The sequence below is a fragment of the Anarhichas minor genome, unplaced genomic scaffold (assembly GCF_050575085.1).
Source record: "Anarhichas minor isolate MPS153535 unplaced genomic scaffold, ASM5057508v1 ptg000136l, whole genome shotgun sequence".
In the NCBI taxonomy this organism is placed as follows: Eukaryota; Metazoa; Chordata; class Actinopteri; order Perciformes; family Anarhichadidae; genus Anarhichas; species Anarhichas minor.
In genome coordinates, this window is record NW_027466582.1 from 18,946,140 (window position 1) to 18,959,508 (window position 13,369).

A 13,369-nucleotide genomic window follows, 5' to 3' on the forward strand; every position below is an offset into this window, starting at 1 on the left:
GAATAAACACATGTACATTGTAAATCTTTAAAAATAATACAACTATAATCATAATAAATAATGTAAATTAAACAATAATTATCTATAATTATGAACAATTTTGAACCTGAGCCCTAAATAAAATGTCTTGTTTTGCCCCGAAACAGCTAACGAGCTTTCTGGATGGACAGTTGGTTATTGAGCGGTGCAGCTCACAGTTGACCCAGTCCAGCAAAGTCACTTTACAATGAGAAAGGGAGATTTTTCTAGTTTATGCTGTAGTCACAGTAGTTCACTGTATTTGAGGACAGGTCACGCGCCCCTCTCAACGTAATACCAGAGCACTGAGACAGCTGATATGCAGCAATAAGCATTTAGAAACAATTACATTCATATATTAAAGATATCTGATATTTTCAGCTTTGCTTTTAATAACCATGAAATAAAGGTGGCTCAATAATGCTTCACAGACTTCCTGTATTGTATATGTGGTGTTGCAGTTAAAGTCTGACATGAACACATAGAGTACCACAAATGAGGTGAGGGCTCTGTGTAGTTATCCACTGTTCATTTACAGAAATATCTCCTCTCCTCTGACAGCTATGCCAGAGCTGAGGACGGACGTTGAAATCATTGTTGCTGATGTGTCTGTCGAGGAATCGCTGGCCATCATGTGCCAACAAGGCGTGGTGATTCTCAACTGTGTGGGCCCTGTAAGTATGTTATCCACACTTTGTCTCAGGGAGGGGGGCGAAGGAGACTTTCAGATGACATTTGACACGTTTGTGAATTGGATTCGAACCGACAACACTGAAATATTGTGGTTTGTGTAGAAACTATTCTCTCTATGCTCTTTGTCCTTTCAGTACAGGTTTGATGGCCAACCAGTGGTCAAAGCCTGCATAGCAAATGGAGCTCACTACATGGACATCTGTGGGGAGCCTCAGGTAGGAAAAGAAATGTCCACTGTGTTTTTTAGGTGTTGATTCACTGTGTTACTTTGTATTATAGCTCGGTTATAACTCATCTTTAAGTAGACGGACTATATCGACTTCTCTGTGCGTGGCGGTTCAGGTGCATTTAGTTTTGGTGTGTACGTGTGTGTATCCATCCTCTATAGTTCCTAGAGCGCATGCAGCTCGAGCACCACACTAAGGCGTTGGACAGGGGAGTGGATGTGATCGGCAGCTGTGGCTTCGACTCCGTACCGGCCGACCTGGGTGTTCTCTACACACAGAAGCAGTTCAAAGGTAAAAACAGAAGGCTCAGTCAGCCATTGAGAACCATAGAGCCTGTAACTGGTTTACTCAATGAAGTCGGTAAAAAGTTAAACATTCTAGTATTCTCAATATATAAAGGTGTACAACACTAGACACTCACTTTTAAAACCTGATGCTTATATATTCATTTTCTTTAGTAGTAACTAGATTAAGTAATTAATCAATTCAGTCTTTTAACTGACTTGGCTGCAGTGCCAGTCCTGTTTTTAAAGGTGAGCAAAGCCATCCCCAGCATGCTCACGTCACATAACTGTCAGTCAGAATAAATGAATCGTGTCTTCACATCAAACCTTTGGTGTGTACGGAGGGGACTCTTGGATAGCACTGGTTTCCTCTGCGCTGTCCGTGACCCAGGTTAAAGCCATCTCAACCCCCTTGCAGGACTCGGACGGCCACGACGCCACTCGGCGGTTCGCCGTGTACGGCTTCGCAGACAGCGGATCCCTCCGCCAGCTGAGGAAGAAGCTCGGCCACAAGCCGCTGCCTGTGGTGGGAGCCAAAGTCAAAAAGAGGTGAGGCTATAACTGAGCCATTACTGTCTGGAGCTTGGCAGCGATTAGTGAAGGAAGGTGTTTCTTTAATGTACAGCAGAGAGGGATTTCCCTCTGACACTGATGCATCTTTTTGACGCCTGACCTTCGTTTCAATAGTTTGATTCCAGAGTGAAATATGGAGTTATTTTTAATCATTTTTAATATAGTTTCATTTCAGCAAATGCAATCCTCACCAAGTATATTTAATTTAATGTAATGAACATGTGGTGCAGGGGGGGGGATAAAATGAGCTGGAATACACTAAATGAGTAAATGGTGAGCGTTGACCACTGTGCTTCCTCCTTTTGTAATTTGGTGTGTGTGTGTTCGTCCAGGGGGTTTGTGTTTTTCAGCAGAGAGATGGAGCAGTAGGCCATCCCATTCATGGGTTCTGACCCCTCAGTAGAGAACCCAGCGTTTCTGTCACGGGGCATGATGGAGGACTCAAACGCAGACCAGACCAGAAGTAGAGGGAAGTGGGAATTTAATGAACACACGACACTTACAAGAACACACAGGGAATTCACGGACGAGAATAGAGACGAAGGGGGGAAATCCAGCAGGACGAGGCAGGGCAGGCAGACGTGGGGAACAGGACAAGCCAAACTGGCGGGTAGACATGGCAATGATCTGGCAGTGAGTGACTGAGAGGCAGGGGTTTAAATAGTGGCTAGAACAGGTGAGGAGAGTTGTGCTGATGAGGGAGTGCTTGATTAGTGATCAGAGGCAGGTGAAGGGAGTTAGACTGGTGCTGAGGGAGTGGCTGACAGGTAGAGTGAGGAGGGTGGAGCTATACAAAGACACACACAGAACACAGAAGGCAAAGTCTGATCGTGACAGTTTCCTCTACGAGGAGGAACACCGGTCGCCAGTAAGATAAAATCAACACAAGGACTCGCGCTGTGTTTTATTATTATTATTATTTAATATTATTTATTTCAGTGGTGGTAGTTAAAGTTAAACATTTCCCAAACTCCAGCTTTAGGATTATTCCAGGCATTTAAACGCTGATGAATGTCACAGTTAGGTGAGGGTATTTAGCTGAAAGGCTTACCCAAAGCTACTCACGTTAAATGCAGCAACTGTAATACAACTGTTGTACTACTGTTGTACTTCTGTTGTACTACTGTTGTACTTCTGTTGTACTTCTGTTGTACTACTGTTGTACTTCTGTTGTACTACTGTTGTACTACTGTTGTACTACTTGATGCTTGTGAGCGTAGAAATGTCTCTAACCAACATGAATTATACAGTTTTAATGCTTCATTTGTCAGCACTGCAAGTCATGGAGAGTCAATGGAGTCAGTAAATGGTCCTTACAGACTTAGCATATCATTCTGCTGTAAGCACCATTTTGTGACATTTAAATATACAGTATATGTATTGATATATTGATATGATTGATATATTTGTTCTTTGTCTTTCCTAAAGTTCCCATCACTCTTCTCCTTTGGCTTGTTCACCAAATCTGGTCCAACCTTGAAGCAGGTGACATAAATACTGTACTAGTGCTCTTTGTATCATTGTGGGACTCTGAGATGAATTGAAAGCCTGTGAAATGGCTGCTAAACATCGGCCGCAGTAACCAAGTGAAAGGAAAGCCAGCAACATTAAGTTTGTGTTGTTAGAGGCCCTGAAAACCTATTTTCTTAACCATGTTCTCATATTGAGTGATGGGGTCCAACAGAATTAGCAACAGTTTTGGTTATTTGTGTTTCTGTCCCTGATTGGTCGGGGTAAATCCGGATTTAGAGCATCAAAGTGGGATGACAGAGAAATGTTTTTGAGAAAATCTAGTTTTTTTTAGGTGCTTTAATGTCGTGTCAAATTACATGTGAGTGGTCAACTATGAGCTACTAGGAGGGATACAAAAACACCCTAATATAAGAAGATATACCAGATGTCTCTTTCCTACACTGTGTTTAGCTGCTCACTTTGTTGTGCAGTAGTTTCATGGATTTGTCCGCCCATTCGGTTCTTTCTCTTCCCTCAGATAGAAGACACGTGTTTCAGCTTGACACTTTTTGGGGAGGGCTGCTCAGAGGGTTCAGATCCCACGCAGGGCCGACCCAACGCAAAGATCTGCACTCAGGTCATAGGAGCAGGTAAAGTACAGTACACATAGGCTTCTAGTTGTGTTTAATGGAAACATATATCATTATACAATTCATGATTATTTCATCAGGGGTTGTGAGTAACACCTGTGCTTCTCCTGCTGTGTAGTAGTACAAGTAGTGCCCATTCAGCTTTAGCAGTTAGCAGTTAAAGGATCAGGCTGGTGTTCTGTATCAAAAGGCTCCGTGTCGTTTTTAGAGTTTCTTACACAAACAGGAGTAAATCGTGCATTTGTTGGGGACTATATCCTGCGGTGGATTCATCCACATTTGGTGCCCGAGGGAGTATTAAGAGCAGCAGGACGGTGTAAGCGGGGTTGATGGTACATCTAGCAATTCCCTTGTTCGATCTGGTAAAAAGAATCAAACACATGTTGTTGTTCCAGAGCTGATGATGGAAGTAGCTAAGGAGAGAGCCGTCACGCTTCCTTCTCGTCTCTGTTGAGAGTTGCTCATGCTCAGTAGCGATCGGGCACTCGCGAGAAAAGACAAAGTTGATGAGCTGAAGCGCAAGCGAGCATTTCAATTATCCTGGACAGCAGTTTAGTGGGCTAAACTCCTGTCAGAGTCATTTACTTAAATCTAGATTAAACACTTCAATTCACTTTGGTCTTTGTTGTCATTTGAAAACCGCTAATAAACAAAATAAATAGTAAAAAAAATAAAAATGAACGTTGACCATTTCAGGAGCTGTTTTTATCTTGTTTGTGTTTTTGTTCTGGTTTACAGAGCCTGGTTATGTCGCTACAGTCTCTGCTCTGGTACAAGCAGCCGTAACCTTGCTGAATGAGCTGCACTCTCTGCCCAGGAGGTCAGTTTAGTCCGTTTTCTCTTCATAAACGGGGAGATTTGGTGAAAACCTTCTGTCTCATCTATATCTACCTTCCTCCTCTCTTCACATCATCCCTCATTCGCTCTCTGTTGTGATTGACAGAGGAGGGGTGTACACTCCAGGAGCTGCATCCCATAAAACCAGTCTCCTTGACCGCCTCCACAGCATTTGTTAAAAAAGGCCAAACGTTCATAAAGAAGGCCCTTACACTTCACCATTCACATGAGGCCATGTCTGTGCGAAAGTATAAAAAAGGTGAGCAGGTTCTGCTTAACCCTATTGGAAAAATGCAAGTTTGTGTACGGCTCAGATTCCTGGTGTCATAATGTGGTTCGTTAAGTTTTCATTAATGCTTTGTCTGTCTTTTGGTGTTTGGATTCCAAAGAAATGTCTAAGCTACATTGACTATAAGATTTCAGGTATACAGTTGCTGCGTATTTATCATTGGACACCGTGAGAGGTGTATGTACTGTCGTGTTGTAGTAAAACATATATATTTTAAATCTTTAAAGCCAAATATTAAGAGCAAGTGTTTGCTTTAAGTTTATGAACAGAGAATTCTCAAAGCACTGTAAAAGTCTAGAGAAGTTGAAAATCACGTCTTAGATTTTAATTTATTAATCGAATGTCTTTATTTCAGTGACAGTGGAAGCCAATGAAGTGGATGTTGAGGCATCAGCTGTCCACCTATACGTTCTTGTTGAAAGCAACCGCTCCCTCCTGGCCGACGGCGGCCTCATGGCCGACAGCCGCAGCTACACAGTAGCGTCTTTCTGCTTGTCTGTACTTTTATATCCGTTTTGAATAAAACTTTTTTTAATGATATTTTGGTTTCCTTATTTCTCTGGGGAGGGGAAGACGAATGGGGTCTGACAAAGTGCATCCTGAGATTTGATTCTGTACTGTAGTCCCGCAGTGGAAAAATGTACATGATTACAGCGGCATAGTAAATGGTGCAAACAAGAGACATAGTAAAAACAAGTATAAATGGTAACGAATATTAAACAAGTAAAAATCCACAATAACTAAAAATATTATATATACAGACATTTTTTATTGCACGGAATATTTATACAGCGCAGATTTTTCTTGTGTGGTCAACTGGGAGCACAGGTGTCACTGTGCTTACTGACCTTAAAGGCCTGCAGCTTCAAATCTTATCTTCAGCACATACAGAAAGAAAGCCCCAAAGCTTGTACATGGAGATTGGTGATCTCACATAAATCCCAGAATAGCTTAGTGCTCCTTCAACATTAGTATCTCTAATCAGACACAATAACTGCAAACACCTCCGTGGGTGTGCAGGGTTATAATATCTATAATAATATATCATATTTTATAAGTTGATAACACATATAGCTTAACGCTAGCGGCATTGTGGCTCTCAACATCTATCGGGTGGATTGCTATGGAATTAGCTACATGTATCCAATGTCCAGAGAGGATACATTTGATTCTAATGACAGTGGCTGATGGCGATAGTCTTTTTTATTGTAACATAAAAGTAACTAGTAACTATAGCAGATGAATACATGTAGAGTAAAAATGCAAAATTTGAAGTACTGTAAATCAGAATAAATTGTTTTGGCCAGACTTTTACTTTTGTAAAAAAATCTTGAGAGTGTGTTGGGTTGGAAGCTGTTCATCTTTTATAGTCATCTCCCAAATACAACCTTCATTGCAACTAGTTGTCTGAAAAGGAGGGGTATCTTTGAAATCTTCCATTTTCCCCATTTATGGAGCATTGTCAGTGTTTGGACCTAAAGCGAGATTGTATTTAAAACTAGAAAATGCATTGGAATGCTGAAAGCTGAAATGAATTGTAAAAAATTGCTGAAAATTAAGAAATGGGAGACTACCCGTCTGAAAATTGTTGAAGCCCGAAAGCATTTAAACTGCACTGCTGACAAAAAAACAGACAATAAATATTGTTATGATATTATTCAATCAAACTTTCTTTCTTTGATTTGACAGTCAGTTGTTGGCTACATACAGATGTTGATAGAACTGTTGTCTACTTCAATATATATGGGACTAAGTCAGCACAAGTTAAACATTATTGTGATGTTCTGGACCTTTGCATGAGGAGATTCTCTCTAAATGTACCTCATTGAATATGAATGAAATACCCCTGGTCTACTATATATTTAAATATTATATGATTTCTCTGATGTAGCTCATCCACCAGCAGCAGAACTTCCTCCCTGCTCCACTATCTTCTATTACGCTTCAGAGAGATCATGGATTGTAAATCACTACAATAAAGGTGCATTTCACCTGAAAGTCATCACACAGAATAAACCTTTCTAACCACATCTCCACATGTAAGGGACTATTTGAGTAATCCTCTGTGTGCACACCAGATGGTGTTGTAATCCACACGATGACTTGAGAGTGATCTGTTCTCTACACGATATGGACCTGGAGGTTGCAGGAAGCGCCAAGGAGAAGCGTATAAGAGGAGACAACAAAGGATGGAGGCTTTTTTGATGACTTCTGGAGGGTTCATGCTCTAGACATTTGACATTTTGTATTAACTTTTAGATCATTTTCTGATATTCACTTTCTGTAATATTTGAACTTGCTTTTTGTGAAAACCAAATGAAAGTGTTTTGTATTTTGTGCATTCCAACTAAAGTCCAGTGCTGCTCATCTCTGGTGGGGTCCTCGTAGTCTCCTAAAGGTAAGAGTGCTCTTCCCCTGCGATAGGCTGACAGTGGTAAATAAATCAGACATGACATTTTGAATAACATTCCTGTTACAAGCTAAGGTTAAGATGGTGTTGTTCAGCATTGTTGTGATTCACTAACTTGGTTGGCTCAGATTGACTTTGAAGCTCTGCAAACGTATTTTATGTGATGTTGCAGTGTGATGATAATAATTAGACATTAGCTGTTGTGTATTAGGAAGCAATAGCGGTCAGATTGGCATCTAAATTGGGGGTGTTAGGGCCAGGGTCCTTAAGCTGCCCTGAAGAACCGAGTGAGTTTCCCAACCACACAGGGTTCCTCCTCCAGTGGCCCTTTAGAGCGGGTCTACCCTGGGGTACTTCCAGTCCTCCCACACCTATTGCACACACACACCTAAATCCGTTGATATCCGGCTGTCGGGGAGGCCGACGTTTTTAGCCTGAAATCAGTGATACGGCGGTGGCTAGTGTTATTAAGTTATCCTGGCTTTCGCCTCACTAAGCAGGCTAAGACGGTCTCGCGTGTAGATCTTGGGGGTGCGTTCGTTACCTAGGTCAGAGGTTACTGAACAAGCCGTCTTCCAGCGCTTCTCTCGCACTAGGAGGGGGTATCGGTTACACAGCTAGGCTGTACACCATTTCAGTTTCATCTCTATTTATTGTAAATAAATTAGATTGTTGACGTGGGGTGAATCCAGCATTCTCATGTTCAGGATAAATATTTAACTCTCATGTTTCTGGTGTGTCTTTGGTAGTTTATCTTTGTACCCTGGCAGCTTCTCATTTCTCATCTAGTTTGGTTTTGAGTGAGTTCAAACAGAACACAGCTAGTTACAGATGTTATGATAACTGCAAACCAAATGTTAAAATGTGTCTGCAGAGTCACAATAAGAGCGCATGTCACCCAAAATAATGTGTGTGTGTGTGTGTGTGTGTGTGTGTGATGTGTGTGTGTGTGTGATGTGTGTGTGTGTGTGTGTGTGTGTGATGTGTGTGTGTGTGTGTTCATGTTCTGCTTCTTTTCATGATAGACGCGTCTTCCTCAAACTCCTGCCAAACACAAGGCTTGAAGATAGCCCAGCACCATTAAGCCTGAGTGAAGAGAGAGGACGAGGAGGACAAACTGGGAGACCAGAGACATGTGCTTGTAGGACATCATTTAATAAACTGATAAAGGGACATTTTAGACTTATGTGAAGAATTAAAGAAAAAAAGCTTTACTTTTATTACTTGTAAAAACAACATTAACTTGAGAATTCCTTATGGGAGAAGAGAGAGAGAGAGAGCGGCACACAGCTTAGTTAAAGGTAACCAAGGTGTCTTTTATCTGTTGTGACACAGTATTTAGAAAAATAACAATTCTTTGGAATATGACTCCTACAGGTAACGATTGCACAATGACTGAGCTGCTGAAAGGTTAATGGCAACAGATACAATGAAAGATTCTTTGGAATCCTCAGACAGGCAATAGTTGCGTTACTGGCAACAGATAAGAGGCCTGAAGTAATCAAAGAAAAAGCTAATAACTGAAGGTTAGGACCAAAAGATGAGTTTCAAATTAGGATTTAAAGGCCTCAACTGCTGATGTGAGCAGAAAGGTCATTCCAGAGGAAGGGGATGTGATAGGAAAATGTTTATGAATGATTGAATGTTACGTCTCTGTATCACTTTATTCTGCACATTTCAATAAAGACAACTTTGTAAAAAGTGTAATAAATACAAGTGATACTCCTTTACCCAGTCTTTTAACTTAAGAAGTTCCTCATGATGTACAAATGCTTTTTAAGAGAGCTCAGACTTCTTTCAAGCTGCATGTTTGAACAAACTATCATTAGTCATGATGATTAACACGTTAGCTGAATGCAAACAACAAGAATAAAGCTGATTCTGGCCCAACAAGAAAACAGTTGTTAACTTTCTCAAAGCAGGTGTGACTTACACAGAACTGGACCAAACACTTGATAAGAACACAAAGCGTTCTGATTTTGTAATGTACATTACACTACATTACATTACAGTCATTTAGCAGACGCTTTTATCCAAAGCGACTTACAATAAGTGTATTCAACATCGGTTTTCAAGAGAACTACTAGTCACCAGAAGTCACAAGTGCATCTCCTTTTTCAAACACGCATCTAAGAGCATAAACCAGAGCAAACGTACAGTTCAGAAACAAACAAATACAATAAGTGCCACAAACTAGTACGAATACAATAAGTGCTAAGTGGAAGGCTCAGGGTAGGCCTGACATCAGTGGGGAGTTCATTCCACCACTGTGGGGCCAGGACAGAAAACAGCCGTGACCGGGTCGATCGGCCGCAGGGACCTCTAAGCGACGGGGCAACCAATCGCCCCGAGGCAGCAGAGCGAAGTGGTCGGGTGGGGGTGTAGGGCTTGACCATGGCCTGGAGATAGGAAGGAGCTGTTCCTTTCACTTTCCTGTAGGCTAGCACCAGGGTCTTAAACTAGATGCAAGCTTTTACAGGGAGCCAGTGTAGAGAACGGAGAAGGGAAGTTGTGTGGGAGAACGGTCCGTGTACGTTTTAGTCATCTGTTTTACCGTTAAGACGAAAATACGGAAACACCATGGTATTCTTGTTTTTCGTTTCAAACCAAAAACGGAAAAACCAAAGTCAAATAACGAGCCGTATTTCGTTTTTGCAAATCCCTTTTTTGTTTTTTCCTTTAAAACGAGACGCAGAGCACAACAGGTAACCCGGAAAGAAGAATATTTCAAAATAAAAGTGAAGACGATATAATGACCGTATGCAAGAAATTAATACATTAATTAATTAATTAATCTGGGCCGATGGGAGTGCGTTAGCATCAGTAGTTGACTACATGCTGTTTAATATTCATTTATCTATGTACACAGCAATAATTAAGTTTTCGATTAATCGGTGCATTGTTTGATGCAATACAGTTCGTGATATAGTTTAATCAAAGTCATTTTCGTGTTCACAGAGCACTGATATTTATTTTTCCACCGTATTGTGCTGTTGATTTAGTGAACGTGAAGTAGATGCAAAGTCAAAGTGTTTGCCATTTTTACCAGTAGATGACAGTATAAGTGTATTTAAACCATAGATTTAGTCATATTTACCTGTGCCTTTAGGTTATTATACAGATGTATTTAATGCTGATTATTTCATCTGATAGTTGATGTTTATGGTTAATTTGCATTAGTTGTATACATCATGTATTTACATGTTATATTTGTGTCATTTAAGAACTCAACATAGCAGCAAGACACACCAAGAAGCAAAGTAACAGAGTAACCAAAAATATTAAGTATTAAAAAATGCACAATATATACAATGAAATAGAATAGTGTTAAATGAACTAACTAGGTGAATAACAGTAGTGCAAAAATCAACCCCAGCAAACAACAGTGAAGCAGTGTGTAGTTATGTGGAGGATGATCTGGCCAGAGGTGATTTATTGTAAAGTGTTATTGCAGAGGGCAGGAATGTTCTCCTGTATCTGTCCTTTTGACAGCGGAGCTGGATCAGTCTGTTGGAGAAAGTGCTCCGCTGTCCCTGCAGTAGGTGGTGGAGAGGGTGGTCCGCGTTATCCAATATGGATAATAGTTTCTTCAGTGTCCTCCTCTCCACCACCTCTTCCAGAGTGTCCAGTTTGCAGCCAATGATGGAGCCGGCCTTCTTAACAAGTTTGTTAAGTCTGTTGGTGTCTCCGGCTCCAATGCTGCTCCCCCAGCAGACTACAGAAGTACAGTGCACTGGCCACAACAGACCGGTAGAACATCTCCAACATCTTGCTGCACACGTTGAAGGATCGAAGTTTCCTCAAGAAGAAGAGTCGACTCATCCCCTTCTTGTACACAGCGTTGATGTTGGTCTGCCAGTTCAGTCTACTGTCGATGGAGACACCCAGGTACTTGTACTCCTCCACCATGTCCACGTCCTCTCCCAGAACTCTCAGCGGTTGTGGAGCCGTCGTCTTCCTCCTGCAGTCGACCACCATCTCTCTGGTCTTGGCCACGTTCAGATGCAGGTGATTTCTACCGGCCCACTCCACAAAGTCATCCACAACTGCCCTGTACTCCTCCTCCCGTCCGTCCCCTATACACCCGACCACTGCAGAGTCATCAGAGAACTTCTGCAGATGGCATGACCTTGTACTGGAAGTCAGTGGTGTACAAGGTGAGCAGGAAGGGAGACAGAACAGTTCCCTGTGAGGCTCCAGTATCACTGACCACCGTATCAGACAGCACACGGCCCAGTCGGACAAACTGTGGTCTGCCTGTGAGGTAGTCAGTGATCCAGGAGACGGTGGACGCGTTAACCCCCACCACCCGCAGCTTCTCACTCAGCAGCACTGGTTGGATGGTGTTGAATGCACTGGAGAAATCAAAGAAAGTGATTCTCACAGAGCCACCGGATCCATCCAGGTGTGACTGAGCTCGTTGCAGCAGGTAGATGATGGCGTCGTCCACTCCCACATGAGGCTGGTATGCAAATTGCAGAGGGTCCAGTGAGGATTTCACCTGCGGTCGGAGGTGGGCCAAGACCAGCCTCTCCAGCACCTTCATCACATGAGATGTGAGGGCAACTGGTCGGTAGTCATTGAGGCCAGATGGTGTCGTCTTCTTTGGTACAGGAACCAGGCACGACGTCTTCCACAGCACCGGGACTTCCTCCTGCTTCAGGCTCAGGTTGAAGAGATGTTGCAGGACAACAGATAGCTGGCTGGCGCAGGTCTTCAGGACCCTGGGGCTGATGCCATCAGGTCCAGCAGCCTTGCCTTGGTGGAGTCTCTCCAGCTGTCTCCTAACCTGGCCAGTCGTCACAGAGAGGGGAGGGGGGTCATAGTGTCAGTGGTGGCAGAGCCCTTTGAAGTGGAGGGCTCTGAGTCCATGCAGCTCACCAGGGGGGACAGAGGGGGAGGTGGGGGTGTTTGGGAGGTGTGGTGTGTGGAGGACATAGATGAGGGCTCTGAGCTAAACCTATTGAAGAAAGAGTTTAGCTTGTTTGCCCTCTCCAGGGAGCCCCCTGGTTGTCTGCCTCCAACCTTGAAGCCGGTAATCTGCTTCATCCCCGTCCACACCTCCTTCCCGTTGTTCTGCTGGAGTTTGGCCTCCAGCTTCCTCCTGTAGGTGTCCTTGCACTCTCTGATCATCAACTTCAGGTCGCGCTGGACTCTCCTGAGCTCGTCCCTGTCCCCAGACCTGAAAGCTGCTTTCTTCTTGTTAAGAAGAGCTTTCAGGTTGGACCCATATGTGGGTTAAATGCTGTAGTCCAAATAAAATGACTTCAGTTTTAATGCCATTGAGTTACAGAAAGTTTGACTCTAGAATGTTTTCATTTGTGTTCCCTAATCTCAAAAGACAAGAGCAAAAACCAGATTAATTGGTTCTCTTTTCTTCTTTGCTGCCATGTTACCGGTCTCGTGACCCCTCAGATTGATCTCTGGAGCTGTAGGCGGATGCAGACCGTCAGGATGAATTGAGTTGGGAACCAATGCAACAGACTACCAGCTATTTAGCATGTTGGCCACACCAGCATGACACTGTCTCGTAAAATTAAGTTCCCATTCAATAACACTGGTCTGCAGAAGACTGCTGTGGGAGGAGGGCTGTTGAAAACTGTTGAAAACTGTTGAAAACTGCGACCGTAATATGAGAGAAAAACATGTCCCTCGAAATGTAATTGAAATTGCAGTTTAATGATATTGGAATGTAATTTCGTAGGAAAAAGGAATGTTTCTAGTGAGATACAATATTAGTTTCCTCTTTCGTTGTAAATTGGATTAATTTGCTCTATCATCACGAAGGTCAAAGGTCACATTTTGCCTGAGTACACTGTGTTGGCCTTCATAGTGGTTTAAATGATCAGATCCCCTTCCAGGTAGCAGGTGCTTGTGATTCTATACAGGCAGTATGACGCGTCTCCTTTAAATAAAAAGTTTGGAATTTGATGTGG

General features: G+C 42.6%; 2 pseudogenes; one reads left to right on the forward strand and one right to left on the reverse strand.

Moving 5' to 3' along the window:
- The window catches only part of LOC142942003 (saccharopine dehydrogenase-like oxidoreductase), a 59,346-nt pseudogene that overhangs the window by 25,744 nt on the left and 20,233 nt on the right, over positions 1-13,369 (reverse strand).
- On the forward strand, positions 582-4,913 carry LOC142941848 (saccharopine dehydrogenase-like oxidoreductase; annotated as a pseudogene).